Genomic DNA, 17,128 nt, shown 5'->3' on the forward strand with positions numbered 1-17,128 from the left:
GTTTGCCACTGAGCTGCAGAAGGGCAGTTCTTACTTTGCTGCCCAAGAAAGGTGACCTGCAGTTTATTAAAATCGGGAGACCTGTTTCACTGCTTTGCTCAGATTACCAGCTCCTCTCTAAGGTGTTGGCAGCCAGGCTGAGCAAAGTGGTGGAGAAAGTGATTCACTGTGATCAGACATATTGTGTATCGGGCAGGTTGATTTCTGATAACAGTATCTTGATTCGAAATTTTTTAGAGACCTGTGAGCTGTATGACCTGAAAGCTGGAATCATATCTATTGATCAAGAAAAAGCCTTTGATCATGTTGATCATTACTACTTATGGCTCACTTTGAGTGCTTTTGGCTTTGGTCCTGGTTTTATTGATAAAGTTAAGATTTTATACTGTGACATTCAGAGTGAGCTAAAAATTAATGGTGGTTTGAGCACTCCTTTTCAGGTCCAAAGAGGAATTAGACAAGGGTGTGCCCTGTTCTTTCAATGCTGTTACCTCAAAGTGCTGACATGTTGATTGTGATGGTCAATGTCGATATCAATAAGGTTTCTAATCAACTGTGAATTAATTATACATTGCTACCTCTCAATTAAACCATTTTGATTGATATTATTTTCCTGTTCTGTTGAGTAGTGAGTAGTGTTTTCTAGTATTCTGCTGTAACAGGGAATCATTAGTTTAATAAATAACAGCCTGTGAAATCGTAGGTATTTGCGATTATCTTGAGTCAGAAATTGAATGGTCTCTAAGAATTACCAAATGGTCTCCTTTTGAGTTAGTAATAGTAATATCATCTTTATTGTCATTGAAACATACATTACAACGAAAATGTGTTCTCTGCTTTTAACCCATCACCCTTGGGGAGCAGTGGGCTGCCATGTGCTGCGCCCGGGGAGCAGTCTGGGGTTAAGGGTCTTGCTCAGGGACCCAGACGTTTGCTGGACAAGTCTAACCAGTCAACAACTGATTAGATAACCCTTTTCCAGTATAAATAAGTTCGTAACCGATAATTAATAAACCAATTGTTAGTGCTAAACATTACAGGCTCATAGCCCTTGATCACAACCATTTGAATTAATTTTCATTATAGCTATACTTTGATTTTGAATGATAAATTATTAAATTATAATTGCCAATTGTAATTAATAATATAATAACATAATCAAACAGGTGTAACTGCATAACAACTTTAAATGATGTCTAGGTTGATGCGCTGGCTTTCTTCATCTGTTTAGAGAACAAGGATTGTTGTTTTTGGAAAAACTTTCAGATTCTTTTTGCAGAGTCTGCTTCCCGCTACGAAGATTTGGATCTGAGACAGACAGTGAACTTTGAATTGCTGCTCCACACTGCATTTCTTTTTACCAACTTCAAGACTAGCACTACAGCTCAAACACACACACTTGTTAGTCACATTTGTAGAACAAAGTAAATTTCCCAATCATAAAAATAACTGGAATTACCCAACTCTTATGGTTTCATTGTTTCTAACAGTCTGACTACGTGTTCCAATTACAGTCAGCAGCATAGTGCAAATATTTGATAAACAGCTATTGGACAGACAATCGTTTCATCTCAGGATGGAGCAGCCTTTTTGTTATAAAAGCTACCGCAGTTTTCTTTTTTTTTTAAGATTTTGCAATAAACTTGATCCTTTAAAATTTCTAATGCCTAAACTGATCTGATCAAACCTGACTTGGATCATTCTACATTTAACAGAGATTATATGAAACAGAGTTGGAGATTTATAAAGCCTTTTCTTTTCACTTTTTTCAATTATGGATGTAACCATAATTTAATCTCTTCCTGCTCTCAGCAAAGGCAGAAATTCTTCTGCACCTCCCCTCCCTGGACCTCTCCTGCTTGTGCTCTCTGTCTAGATGCTGATGTATAACTCTCTCAGAGCCTTTTTCTGCAAATCAGAAATTGCAAATAAAGCAATTCAATTCAAACAGCTTTATGGACTACTTTGCTGTTAATTCTTCTCTACATGGGATCTGCTCTCAGAGACAACAGAAGCGAGCGTGAGACAATTGTTTACTCCAGGGAAGAGCTGTTAGCTTTGGTTAACAACCCATCTGGAAATCCGGGAACTTGATTAGAAATACCAAAGATTTGAAGGAAACATTGCGGCAAACAGGTGGGGAGAAGCCGAGATATAGACCTGCACTTCCTTCTATCATCATGGGAAATGTTCGATACCTAATGCTTTTCCCTTAATCCCTAAAGTATGTTCCAAGTCTTTCTAGGAGAATATTGTGATCAGCTGTATCAAATGCTGCACTCAGATCTAGCAGGAAAATTACAGACACAGGTCCATTATCTGAGGCCATGAGAATATCATTAGTGACCTTCACCAGAGCTGTTTCAGCGCTATGATGAGCTCAGAAGCCTGACTGAAACTCTTCAAATAGTTAATTACTTTATTAGTGTTCACATAGAGTATTAGCAAATACTTTCTCAAGAATTTCAGATAGGAAAAGAAGATTAGATATAGGTCTGTAATTTACTAACTCATCTTGATCAAGAGATGATTTCTTAAGTAAAGGTTTAATAACAGCTACTTTAAAAGCCTGCGGTACATGTCCATGATTGATTAATCATGTCTTAAATAGGGGCATTAATCAAAGGGAACACCTCCCTAAATAGCTTGGTTGGGATTGGGTCTAACATACAAGTTGAAGGTTTAGATTATGCTAAACTTTTAGATAAGTCAGAAATCTCAACTGCATCTAAACAGTTCAAACACCGAGAAGGTTATGAAGATTCCTCCTATGCTGCCTCACTTACTGAGGATGAGGTAATCATGTTTGGGAGAATGCCAACGATTTTATTTTTAATGGAATCAGTTTTATTTACGAAGAATCCCATAAAGTCATTACTGCTGAGAGCTGAGGGAATGGAAGGATCAACAGAGCTATGATTCTGGGTAACTTTGGCAACTGTACTAAAGAGAAACCCAGGATTATTTTTATTCTCCTCTATTAATGATGAAAACGATGCTACTTTAACTCTGCAAAGGGTCTTTTTATACAACAGTAGACTGTTTATAAGTAGGATTCCTTTTGGTGTGTAGAGCGCCATTTTCTCTCCAATTTCCTAACATTGTACTTCAAAGAACACAGCTGTAAATTAAACCAGGGAGCCAGCTTCCTGTGAATAATCACCTTCTTCTTCAAGGGGACTGCGTTGCAAAAAATCAATGAGGAAGTGACACCGTCAAAATAAATGTAACTTGACCTACCTTGCTCACTTTGTGTTAACACACAAAATGCTCCAATCCAATAAAAATCTTTAGATTCATAGCAGAGCTCACGCAGCAGTTGTGTTTATAACTAGAAGCTGGGAACTACCAACTCTTAATTGTGAAAGAGTATTGTGGTAATTAATGCTGAATTCCTGCCTGTATAGACAGAATTAAGAGTTTTATCAAAACCATTAAATACTACTTAAGGTTAACAAACAAGTTATTGCAATTACAACAATCACTGTGTTTGTGAATAAGTTGATTTTCCTTTCAGAGTACTTGACATCTAAATTGCTGAATATGAATAAATATTTTTTTGTCCCGTGACATTGGGGGATGTTCTCTGAATGATGTGTGACTGTAGATACATGGTTGTTAAGCAAGTTAAAGCGGCAGTAGGATGTTTTGAGAAAACCATGGATTTAGGCTTAAAATCTGATTAGGCACACCTTCCAGGTCCCCTCCCCCTTGTTCTCTGCTGTGCTGCAGCCCTCCCTCCAAGCTCCTCCCCCACAGTTGAGCCTTCGTGCCGCTCCAATGTTTACCTGCCTTTGTTTTCTGAGCAGGTGCCACTCCAGAAATTGTCAGTTTGTTTAATACAGGATACTTTGATGATGTAAACTCACCCTTGAGTGAACCGGTCCTACCAGGTCCGAGATGAGGTTGGGTTGTGTTGTGTGATGGCTGTGGCCACAGCTTCCACCTTCAATTGGCAGTTCCTTGGCACTCAATAGTGAATGGTGGGAGGAATTCACACCATTAATTGGCTCCAAGTAGTAGATGTCACTAGAGTTGAATGAAATCAGGCCCCTGTACCAGAGAAAGGGTGATCGGGAGGGGGAAATGCAATGAGAGACGTGTTGCTAGAAAAACTGAGGTTATAAAAAGGACAAACCTTCAGTCTTAAAGAAAAGTTTTGAAGGGACTACATACAAAGCAACTATGGCCAGCAGCATTGCATCCCATCAACATATTTGGATACAACCAACATTGACCCATCTTCTCTCTGCAGCTTTGTTTAACATTTACAACAAATCCTGCAGCTTTTTAAGTAACTAATTGTTTCCTACAAAACATTTAGAACACAAGACATCTGAAGCAACATTCATACTTGAAACAAAAAAACTACTTGTTAGGCCTGCGAAATTCTGAGTCATCCAGGTCATCGCAACAGCAAACAGTCTTAAATAGGAGGCAACCATATTTTCGCTCAGTTCTTTCTACAAATGTTTTGACACCTATCCAGGAATCTTTGTCAATTGTGGTGGCTCACACTCGAGGGAGCCACCCAGTGGTCCTGCTCCCACATTCTAGTTACTTTAAAGCAGGTAAGTACAACCAGATGACTGTTCCTTCTTTCTGTACTGTTGTCTGTGCAATGGGGTGATAAGTGATAATGTCATAATTAACATAATGGATGTTGTAGTCAGTTGCACCAATGATGCTATTTTCAATTTAGGATAAGAAAACAAGAATTACGAGAAGATTTAAGTTCAACTGGCAAAGCTAGTAACAACCTCTCTAATAAAATAAAACACAAAGAAACATTTCCGATCACTAGAAGGTGTTCGTTAAGATTCATTAACTAATTTATAACTTAAATATTCTAGATTTGTGGAAAAATAAGTCAAAAAGTTAATGTCATGATTTATATGACCCGAACACAACCACAAACAAACAGAGCTATTTTAGAGAGTTTACTGAAGGTGGTGAATAGTGGAGGATTAATAAACCAATAGTCTGTCGAGGGCTGGAGCAGGAGGCTGTTAATGGCTGAAGCTGGCAAGCAGGATGGAGCAAGTACATCCCGCTGCAGCCTGCAGCCATATTGGATTTCCGCCTTTTTATTTTTTTTAAGAAGCCGATCCAAATTGCTTCCATACTTACAGAGAGAACGACAAAAAATATTAAATAAATAAATAATAATAATTAGGAGTTTTCCATTAGTTTCAAATTGTTTATCTGGGACGAGAGAAGGACAGAGTGAGCAGAGACGAACAAATGGTACAGTGCGTTTAAATAATCTTAGTGGGGTTAAAAGAAATAGAATATTCTGACAGGATGTATGTATGTTTCAAAACATGGCCACTCATACATTTTTATAATTTTTTTATTACTATATAAACATATTTGTACATGTACACATATATATGTACATATATGTTCCAAAAAGAACCCGTGATGGGCTAAATCTGTGAAGTAGTAACCTTTATTTATTTATTTTTTTACAATTATTATATACAATGAAATACTCCATAGTACATTGAAACCATAGAACAAAATCTTTTTACAGGCCCAAGCATTTGTTTAACAAATAAAAGTACAATATAAACGTCTTTTATTATTATTTACAAATAACTACTGTGCAGTAAAATAATAATTTTAATCATCAATACAAACTAAAGGCTTCAAATTGCGGAGATCAGCGCCACCCCACTGCGACCCGAGTCATTGGATTAGAACAGGAGAAAATGAAAAATTATTATAAAAAAAAATAGAAAGTACAGTAGGACAAATAGTGACTCGCATGTATTTCACTGCTCTTCTGACTGAGCCGCTGCATCCTAACTCCGCTCTGTAGCGTTTTTTTCTTCTAAAGCCCGCGGTGCAGATGTTTTTTTTTTCGGGAGAAGAACATAGTTATTGGTAGTTGTTGTCGCTCTTTTTTCTTCTGGGCAAAAAGATTCTTATAAACCGACATGCCACCATCGATTATGTTTGAGAACTGGAATGAACGGCTTATCAATGCAAATCTGTGAAGCAGCTAGACCATGAAAGGTGAACCGCAATATAGATGCAATTTTGGAGAGACTAAGTTACAAAGACTTTGATGTGTAGACCTGTATCTCTCTACCTAATATTAGAAAACTGGCATTCTAATCAAAAATATAAACAATATAATTTCATCTTACTTGTGAAAAGTTATCCCTTGAGCCCTGACGTAGATAGTCCCTCGATTTAAACAAAAATGAGCCGCACAGTGCTGAGGTATCGTTAGTGTGTTCAGCTTGAATCAACAGGATTGGGTAGCAGGTGAACCACCCCAAGATGGCGGCCGTAATTCCTGCGCAGCGACAGTCAATTAGAGTGAGAACAGGACCAGAACCACAGCAGGATTAGCAGCACGACTGGGTGAATACTTGCAGGACAGGAGTGAGAGCAGGACCAGAACCACAGCAGGAAGGCGGAGATGAAGGGAACTCCGGCTGGACAAGAACAGGTGAGGTGAGCAGTAGTGAGCAGAAACCAACAGAACGAACCGATAAGGAAGAGCTAACTGAAGAGAGCTTAAATAGGGAGGATGACTGGTGTGCAGAGTACTGGCTAGATTAGTGGCTGACAGGTATAGATGATTACTGAGGTCTGGAAACGGACCTTGTATGGAAGATGGAGACTACCAAGATTGACCATGGTGCAGCAGGCAAAGCTGCACCATGACAGTTAATTAATATATATATGTTTTATTAAAGCAGATCAAGGAGAGAAAGACTGGAATGAGGAAACCAAACAGAAAATTAAATGTCAATACCGGTTCTTGCTTTTTGTACACATGAAATATTTGTTGTATGAATACATTCGGTTTTCATCAATCAGGCTCCATGTTTTTCATAATGCAGTAAATTATATTAGCTTTGCATGATGAAAATTTGCTACAGAATTCTCAATAGTTCAGCCTAATAGGATGCCTACATTCTGATCTAAAAGTTTCCACCTTTAAGGATTTTAAGCAGCTTGTAGTGGACAAAAATTAATTTTAATTACAAACTAGTAGAGATTACTTGAATACAGCTTTGTTTTGAACCTGGAAAATAATGACTCACACTGCTAACTGAGGTATGAAAGGTATCTCACCTTGTCTGTGAACATTCTGGTGCTGTTTACTTCACAGCAGACACAATGGGCCCAAAGGGAATCCATTTATTTTTTGTGAAAGGAGTTGTGCTTTCTATTATGTTCATTCACGCTGCCTAAGCGTATGGGCATACTGTTGCTGGGCTCTGAGCCGTGCTTTTAGACAATACAGTAGCTTTCTCTTTTTTCCTCAGCAATCGGGTTTCCAAGGCTGCATGAGAACTTCCAGAAACAAAAATAGGTAATTTCACCAGAGTTGATTCAAAACACCTTTCATTGGAAAGTTACTGACAAGGAAAATGTGCTGGGAACTGGAAGAAAGATTTGAAAGAAGAGAACAAAATTACAGCTAGAGAACAGCACACTAGAACAGTGATAAGTTCGGAAATAAGAAGGTTCTGATCTAGAACTTTGATAGAACTGTGTAATTAGACATATTCTATTGTTGTGCAATTACACACTGTTTTAAAGTTATTTTATGTTTAATAAATATATTTAATAAATAATGTCTGGTATTGTCCAATGAATATCAGCTCTAGAGTGGATATGAGGACAATAGTAGAAAGGGATGAGGTGGCGTTCTTTAAAAGCAAACTCGGCAAACATCAAGTTCTTCAAGTTCAAGAATTTATTAACAGAAATAAAATGAACATCCAGAGAACATCACTATAGAATGCTGTTTATCTGAATTAACACTATACGCAACCGTGGGTCCGCATTTGTGTGGGGGGACGGACTCTGACTTCAACGCTCACGTGGGCAATGACAGTGGGACTTGGAGGGGCGTGGTTGAGAGGAATGGCCCACCTGATCTGAACTCAAGTGGTGTTATGTTGTTGGACTTCTGTGCTCGTCGTGTATTGTCCATAACGAACACCATGTTCAAGCATAAGGGTGTCCACATGTGTGCTCTTGGCACCAGGACACCTTAGGCCGCAGTTCAATGATTGGCTTTGTTGTTGTTTCATCTGACCTGCAGCCACATGTCTTGGACACTCGGGTGAAGAGAGGGGAGGAGCTCTCCACCGACCACTACCTGGTGGTGAGCTGGCTCCAATGGTGGGGGAGGAAGCCAGTGAGACCTGGCAGGCCCAAACGTATTGTGAGGGTCTGCTAGGAACGTCTAGCAGAGTCCCCCGTGAGACGGAGCTTTAACTCCCATCTCCAGGAGAGCTTTGAACACGTCCCGAGGGAGGCAGGGGACATTGAGTCTGAATGGACCATGTTCCGCGCCTCTATTGTTGAGACGGCTAGTCGTAACATGGACGGATGGTGTTGAAAGCACTGGAGAAATCAAAGAACATGATTCTCACAGTGCTCGCCGGCTTGTCCAGATAAGTGTAGACTCTGTTCAGCAGATAGATGATGCTGTCCTCAACTCCCAGGCGGGGCGTTGAGGAGCTGGGCCAGTGTCCCTCTACAATTATTAAAGTAATTCTGATTCTGATTCTGAAATTTAACCTCAATTCACATTCTTTAAGATGAACGTTGGTTCTTTCAGATCTGCAATGAACCAGGATTCAGTGAATTATTTTGATGATTATGATCGACCACTTTATTTTGTCTGTTGTTTCTTTTTGTGTGTACATAGTTCCTTAGCTTCTTTTTATCTTAATTTTGCTTAGTAGTTTTAGTTAAGTTTCACTAGCCTCGTAGAAAGGATTTGTTGATTGAAATATAGTGTTGAGTCAGATAAACAGCATTCTACGCTGATGTTCTCTGGATTTTCATTTTATTTCTGTTCATAAATTTTTGAACTTGAAGAGAAGTTGTCACTCATTTATTCTATATGTGTGCAGAGCTTGCTGTTAAGAGAACGCCAGTGCTCAAATCATTCCTTTCAACTATTGTACCAATATCAGCTCTTGGGCTGATATTCAACAGACAATACTTAACAGACAGAGAGTTATTCATTAAGCATTAAATAACTTTAAACAGTGTGTAATAGTACAACACCTTAGTACAACAAGTCCTTAGTTTAGTTATTTTATTCTTTCATGTCTGGTCATTCATCATGTTTCCCTGTTAGATTATGTTCCCCTTCTGCCCCTGCAAGTTCATTGCCCTCTCTCTCCTTCAACCTGATTACCGTTACTCTTCTCAGCTGTGTTAATCTGCTTTAACCTGCTGTTCCTTCTGTCCTCCCTATACTCCTGTTCTGGTCACCTCCCTGTCACATCCCTATATGCTGCTTCACCTGCCTACTTGTAAATCTTGTCTTCTACAATATTAATAAACCACCATTCACCTCAACATGCGGCTTCACCATTCACCTCAACAACAAGGTCCATTTTTGGAGGTAAATTGAAATTAGAGGCAATCATATGCTGAGACAGACAAAAGGAAAACACACAGCTCTCAACAAGTTCCGATTGGTATTCCTTTATAAAATGTAACAAAACCACGGTTGGATGCAAACATGCCAGGTAATGTATGAGTCTACTAAAAAAAATGCATATTTGCTGAACATGTTTTAACATCTAGCTAAAGTTTCATCTCTTTACCACCCCTGCAAGAGAGATCCAAAATACAACACCAGAGCATGTGTCAATAGATAACTCAGAGAGGACAAAAATCACATGTAGGGTTCCCCAATGGGTCCATCCTGGGCCCCCTTCTAGTCAATATCTACATGCTCCCTCTAGCTCAGATCATAAAAAACAACATCAGTTACTATAACTATGCAGACAACATAGCTCTACATCACTATGTCACCAGGTGACTATGAACCCATTCAAGCCCTGAGTAAATGCTTAAAAGAAGTCAATGCATGGATGTGCCAAAATTTCCTTCAGTTGAATAAAAACAAAACTGAAGTAATAATTTTTGAGGAGCGATCAAGAGTTGCACAGCTTCAGTTGGCCCGAAATCTGGGTATAGTGATGGACTCAGACCTGAACCTCCAAAAGCATCTAAACATAATTGCAAAGTTGACTTTCTATCACCTGAGGGACATTTCCAGGATTAAGGGACTAATGTCTCAACAGGATCTTGAAAAACTAATCCATGCATTTATCTTCAGTCAAATTGATTTCTGCAACAATGTTTTCACAGGTCAAAAAAGTCTATCAGACAACTGCAGGTGATCCAGAATGCTGCTGCTGGCATCCTCACTGACACTAAGAAAATAAAGCACATCACCCCAGTTCTAAAGTCCTTACACTGGCTTCCTGTATCTCAGAGAATAGACTTTAAAATACTTCTGTTAGTCTATAAATCCCTGAATAGCTTAGCACCTAAATACATCACAGACTTGTTATCAGTGTATCAACCCTCCAGACCACTAGGGTTTTCTGGCTCACCCCTACTCTGCATACCCAGAATGAGAAGCAGCATTTAGTTCCTATGCTCCAGTTATCTGGCACAAACTTCCAGGAAACTGTAAAAATGCTGAAAGCCTGAGTTCTTTTAAATAAAATTAAAAACATATTTGTTTAAGATTGTCTGTGACTGGTTTAGGTATACTGTTAACTGAAACATCATTTGTTTACGTCATTAGTTTAATTATTAATACTTGCTTTTCGTTTCTATTTTCCCATGTTTTATTTTGTTTCAAGTTTTTTACATTTATTTCAACTTGCTTTTATTCTGTTTTTGTTTTCCTATGATTTAATCATGTAAAGCAGTTTGCGTTGTCCTTATACTGAAATGTGCAGTACAACTTATTTTGCCTTGCCTTACAAGAGCATCCAAGATGATAATTTTGCAATAATTGTGATCTCATATGGGAGATACTGGACTACCAGTGTTAGTCTGTTGTTATTCAGTCGTCATTTAAGCACAGTTGTCTTTCAGAGTGTTTTTTCTAAGATGTATGAACACAGAGACCCAAATAAAACATTTAATTTTACTCCTCTGACTCTTATCTCTCTGCTGATTTACTCTAACATCTGGCTGACATTATCAGTCAATCAGCATTTAGTAGTAAAAATTAATTCTTGGATCAGCTGTCTGCTTTGCTCACTGTTATCAGTGTGAAGATTCTGAGTTTAGAAGACAGAACAGTCAAAGTTGTCATTTTTTTTGTCAGTTAAACTGTCACCTTCCTATTTGTATACTTTATTTCAACATTTTAAGTAATATTCAAAGTCTGAGCAGAGAAGCAGAAGGTTTGATCACTTTCTGGTCTAGAGCACACAGGATAACGCACAATGCCAGGGTGGAAACCATCAGGAGTGACCTCACATCAGTCTGGGAAAGGTTATAAAGCTATGTCATAAAAATCTCATGCCATTATTCTAGGAACAGAATATTATTTTTGAGGAAAACATTTAAACAAGCCTCCATTCTTGCCAAGAGTAGCTGTTCCCTGAAAATCTCCTCCAAGGTTGGACCTTGTAAAGCTTAGAGAAACTGAGCAGCATTAATTCAATTCAATTAAATTTTATTTATATAGCGCCAATTCATGAAACATGTCATTTCAAGACACTTTACAAAGTCAAATTCAATCATATTATACAGATTGGTCAAAAATTTCCTATATAAGGGAACCAGTTACTCAACATCTTTAATCTCATTAATAGCCAACAGACGAGACTGCAAATCAGGAGAAACAAAACATACCAATAGAGAACCATGGTGGTGAAGGGGGGATGATTTGGACTTGTTTAGCAGCCACAGACACTGGGTTCGTTGGAGGTGCTGAGTTGAACTCTTCTTACCAAAGTATTCTAAACTCCAAGATGGAGAACCATCTGTCTGACAGCTGCCCTGCTGTTCTCATGTAGATGAAATGGCTAAGAAAAAGTTTTAATAGACCAGTCAGTCAGAGTCCAGACCATAACCTCACTATCATCACACTGCAGGAGAAAAGTGCTTAGTCAAATCTCACAAACATCAATGCGGTGAAGCAATGTTGTAAAGATGAGTGGTTAGATAATATAAAAAAGCAAGGTGATGGACTAATAAGATCAATCAAAGGATTTTGCTGAGAGTTCTTATCAAAGAACTGCATTTAAGTGTCGATGTAGCTAAATAATATTTTAGGATTTTAATATGTTTCTTGTGGTCTTTTTCATCTAGCGCTGGAGTCTCCTCATTTGAAGACCTGGTAAGGATCCAATATTTTTTGTCTTAATCTAGAATTGAATATGATTAATAGAAAGGGAATAGTTACTCTTTCTGCTGAGGGCTAACATTTAGAGCTTGCTCCTCTGCTGAGATTAGATTAAACTTTGCTGCTGTTTGTCCAGGACTCACTACATGTGTCCTAATTTAGATCAACGTGGAATCTAAAACTGGAAAGCTGAACAAGGCAGCCTTCATTGAGGCAATGTTGACATTTTATATTTAGTGGAATCTTTAATTTGAAAAACATTCTATTAAGATTTACGGAATTTCCATAACTAGACTACAAGTTGCTTCATGAAATTCTTTTTTAGCTTTTTAGGTCCGGCAACAAATTAGTGGTGTTAGCTTTCATTTTCACAGCTGTGTAAAACACTTGAAATTAAAAAAATAATTTGCATTCTGCAGACTTCCAGGGCTCATTTTACTTCCATCTCTGTAGTGTTCCCATCAAAGCTACTGTTAGCAGGCAGCATCTGGCTACCTTCCCTGTTCTGGACAAAGAGCCTGTAGAATGCTGACACATTTGTCAGCATCAAACCTTCCTCCATTATCCACAATGAGGTTATTAAATCATAAGGTTTATAAAGGCTTAGATTTATAAATCTTAAATAAAGCCCCCATCTGTCAAAAAACTATTTTTTGCATTTGAAACAAATAAGCTGTATTAAAAAGATTTAGGGCCTAATCTACAAAGATTCTAAATAAGGACAGCTAAATTGCGTTGGCATGCAAAGAAAACTGTAAGATAAGTGTTCAAAGATTGTGTTCAAAGACTTCAAAGATTGCATCCACAACGGATAATACAAGCAAAACAGTCTGTTCTGCCCCATTTAGATGAGTAAATTGCATGTCCAACTGACAATCTGGGAGCTGCCGCAAAAGAAAGATGAAGTTCAAATCAATAGCCCCTTTTTCATTGCAAGCTCCAGGATTTAAAGGCCCAGGCTTTGGTTTTACCTGAGAAACCAAAGCCCAGCCCTGGGCGAGTACTTTCTCGCACAGGGCTTTTCAGTTTGACAAATTTCATTGCTAGGGGCCGTTTTTGTAAAACAGCCCAATGGCAAATGGGGAAGATGTGAGGAAAACTGCAGTATAATTTCGGTCAAGTGGGTGGTGGAAAGAAGACAGCATAAACAGACAAAGGCAGAGAAGCTGCGTTTGTATCCTGCCACTGACCCGGATTCCGAAGAAACAGGATGGAGAACGCACAACTGGTTTTGCAGATGGCATTACATCTCCTTAGGCCCCTTTACACCAGCCCTACCCTATTCAGCCTGCTCGGATCTGCACCGCAGAGTCCGACTCTATTCTACTCCTCTTGGCATAAATAAATAAAAACAAAGTACAGCTTCTCTCTGTCTGCACAGGGACAGTGGTGGTGGTGGGGGGTTGGGGGACAGAAGTGGAGAGGGGAGAGAAGTCTGATCTGTCTGCTCCAAAGTTTGCCTCACGGAGTAAATATTTAGAGCTTTATGAGTATGTTTTTGACAGCACTCGAGACAAAACTTGCAGTGCATGTAAAATGAGAGAAAGCCTTGCTAAAATCGAGGATCTGAATTAAATACAGCACATTCTGCTTCTAGAAAGCTTGAGTGTCTTTTACATTTTCTTAATTTGTCTTTTACATTTTCTTAATTTTTCACACAGACGTGGTTCATGATTTGCAAATAGTAAAGAGTTTACAGTCCAACAACTTAGGTTTACATGAAATGTCAGTCTTAGGGAAATGTGTTTTTCGTGTAAAAGGGAAATGAAAGGGGTCCATTTACTCATTTATGCTCAAATATCAGTTTAATTACAGAACTGTGGCAAAAATTAACTTCAAATGTCCCAAACATCTGGCAAAAAGTTTCACATTTGATATCTGGTACTTGCAGATTTTCCCACCATATATTTACTTTTCTGTGAGAAATCACAGATGTGTAGCTGACTAAATGGTGCACCAACGGGGTTTTTCCAACTGCAGCCTCCCCGACAGGACCAGCCTGTGAGCAGAGGTCTGCTACTCCACACAAGTCAAAATTGACTCATAACCTTGATGAACTGACTGCACAGTTGAAGTCTGGAAGTGTACTTTCTCGCCTAAAAACAATTTAAAACTACTTTTTCTGATACATTAAGGGTATAAAATTGACAGATGTGTAAACACATGTCATTACTGCTCCTACTGCTTCCTCCAAGCGGCGGAATGTTTCACCTTGCTGCACACAACCCCGTCTTTTAACAAAGACCCAGGCTTATTGAAGAGTCCTACCCTCAGATCAGGAGCTTTTTCCTGTGAACGTGAAGCTGAAATCCCCCGTAGAGAAACACGCGCTGGGGCAACAACAGCTGAAAAAAAACCCGCCCCCTTACACACACACACAACATCAGACATCGCTGCTCTCGTCCCAGAGAAGCTCCAGTCACTTCAATCCAGCATGGCAAAATTGTTTAGTCCCCGGATTCTACTGTCTTCACAGTCTCATTATTGTTCTCAAGGGTTCTCAGTGGTTTATATTTGCCGCAGGCGCTGCATTAATCTATCCAAGACGGAGGTGTTTTTCCCCACTAATATTATTGTACTATTGTGATTTCTGACAGTCCAAATAGGTTCATAAGCACACAGACTCTATCTCCATCGTCTGTCATTGTACCCATGCTTCCATTCTGGCCAGAATGGCCACAGAAGTCTATGTGTGTGAGTTTGGAACTGGCTTTCAAGTGTACTACATATAAACGCAAAAACAGCATCAGCAATCAATATCAGGTTTGATAAATCGCTTTCATATTCATGAAGGCACACACGCAAAAAGATTTACACCAGCTGTTCCGCTCATTTTACACATTCATATTGCTTTGCACCTGGTATGAATATCAGCTTCGTAAACGCTAATTAGTTTGTACGTGTTTTAATAAGTGCAAACCTTTTGAAGATCAGGCGCTTAGAGACTAAACGGCATATTTTGGAATGTAAACAAATATTTCAGTTCAGACAAAAACACATCCAGAAACTTTAAAGAACATGCTCAAGCTTTTCAGTAAGCTAAATCACATCTAGCCATTTTAGCAATGGTGAAATGAAGAGAAATGTATATGTTGTGAAAGTTATCGGAAATCTTAAATCATATGAGTCTGGTGATGATTTTATGGAGAAAACGGTAACTGATACAGAATTTCAAGGAAAGCTACAAATAAAACAAACTTGTTACATCATCCAACCAGACAGTAGGCATGTTATTTATTTATTTATTTGTGTATAACAACATTTAAAGATTAAGAATTACATAAAGAACACAGCACAATTACCAATAATCAAGCAATTTTATATTTTAGGCCAGGTCACAATTTCACTATTGTGTTAAACTGGTAAATATCATAGCAACAAACAACTTTGCTATTTTTCCAGATAGAGTATTAATGTGTGTATGTATATCAGAATGTCAACACACTTGTGTTATCTTACTTCATCTGTGAATCAGTTTTAAAATAATAGTTGACAATATCAGGCACAGAGTGAAATTATGGTATTTTACTGTGATATAATCAAAATCTGAAAATACTGATGTGTGGAATCACCCTATTTTCAGCTTGACTGACTCAAAAATAAAGCACCTTTATGATCAGAGAAGGCATCAACTGTGTTGACCACAACCTTGTTTGGAGTGGATATTATTACTGAGTGAAGAGGACTGAAGATACATATTTTAAGTCCCAGGTATTTAAAATTAACGTTATTTCATAACCCACACAAACCACAGCTACAACAGGGAAACCCATTCAGAGCAAATCTTACCCACAAATATTTAGATTCATAATTTAACTAGTAATCTCTTATTTTATCTGAGACTTCAAATATCTCTGAAAACTTCCATTATAATCAGTGTTCCCTCAGCAAATCTATGCAGCGCAGTAAGTAAAATCCAAGCTGAACTGTAAAAAAAATTATAAACCAAGTTACTTTGGAGCATTTTGCAACTCTGGTGAGATGGTGTTCCACAGCGCCGCGCTGTGTGCGCAAGGTGCTGATCGGAGCGCAACACTGGTTGATGGGTGGGGCAAACATTGCGGTGTGCGTCTTTGTTCTGGGCCCCGTTTCAGAAAGAATGGCCGATCTACTCTGAGTAGAAAGCTGCTACTCTGAGTAGTTCTACCTCACTCTGTCATACTCAGCATTTCCGGTTTCAGAACAGGTGATATCAGTCAGGTAACTAAACACAGCGTCCAATCAACCATGAGTTGAACGCGAGCACGAGCATGAAAAAAAGCCCTGATCAATGGAACGCAGATAACGTGATTCACCATGGCAACAGCAGGAAATAGGAAGCCTGGAAGTGCACATTTCTCTCAAGTGGAATTAGAAATCTTTAATGAAGGCAGATGGAGAATATTAAACCATAGAAATGATGCTGTTGCTGCAGAAAAAGCGAGTTGGCGGCAGAGAATAGCTGAAAAAGTCAATGCATGAGCGTCAAGCAGGAGCTGCGAAGTGATAGACTTTGCATCAAGGACACTTGCCTGCCGGAGGGACGGCCTTCATGGACATACAGATTTCCACACAACATGCACCCAGACACACATATGCTCACAAATATAGATGACTTTACCCGACCAGCACTCAAATGTTTACATTTCTGCATATATGTGTCTCGTTATTGATTGTGCTTTTCGCGCAAATTAGGTTTTTTGTCTGATGCTTCACATTTTGTGTGGAAACACAAATTGTGCAGCCCCTGTCTTTTTTATCTCCCTCCACTCTCCCAGTGTTAATCTTTCTTCAACAGATTCAAGGGCAGTGCCTGGGGACCCCGCGTAAAGCGGGGTCTGGGGCAGTTTGGAGGGACGCACCTAACGGCTTGCGCTCATGTAGCAGTGGCCGACTGGCTGATATCCTGGCAACGCAAGGCCTCAGTCAATCGTTCCCCCAAAATGTTTGTTAAGTGTATCTGATGAACGGTTGTACTGGAACTGAATTTTCGATTGC

General features: G+C 38.9%; 2 protein-coding genes across 2 annotated transcripts in view; both read right to left on the minus strand.

Annotated features, from left to right (window-relative positions):
• LOC118565912 overlaps positions 1-17,128 on the minus strand; it is a 377,406-nt gene that overhangs the window by 144,614 nt on the left and 215,664 nt on the right. The gene's annotated exons all lie outside the window — the stretch shown is intronic.
• Positions 1-17,128, minus strand: part of adam19a (ADAM metallopeptidase domain 19a) — a gene marked incomplete in the record, with an annotated part of 318,150 nt that overhangs the window by 109,165 nt on the left and 191,857 nt on the right. Inside the window, 1 exon segment of the mRNA XM_036146125.1 lies at positions 3,870-4,053.

This window comes from Fundulus heteroclitus, chromosome 14, assembly GCF_011125445.2.
Source record: "Fundulus heteroclitus isolate FHET01 chromosome 14, MU-UCD_Fhet_4.1, whole genome shotgun sequence".
Lineage (NCBI taxonomy): Eukaryota > Metazoa > Chordata > Actinopteri > Cyprinodontiformes > Fundulidae > Fundulus > Fundulus heteroclitus.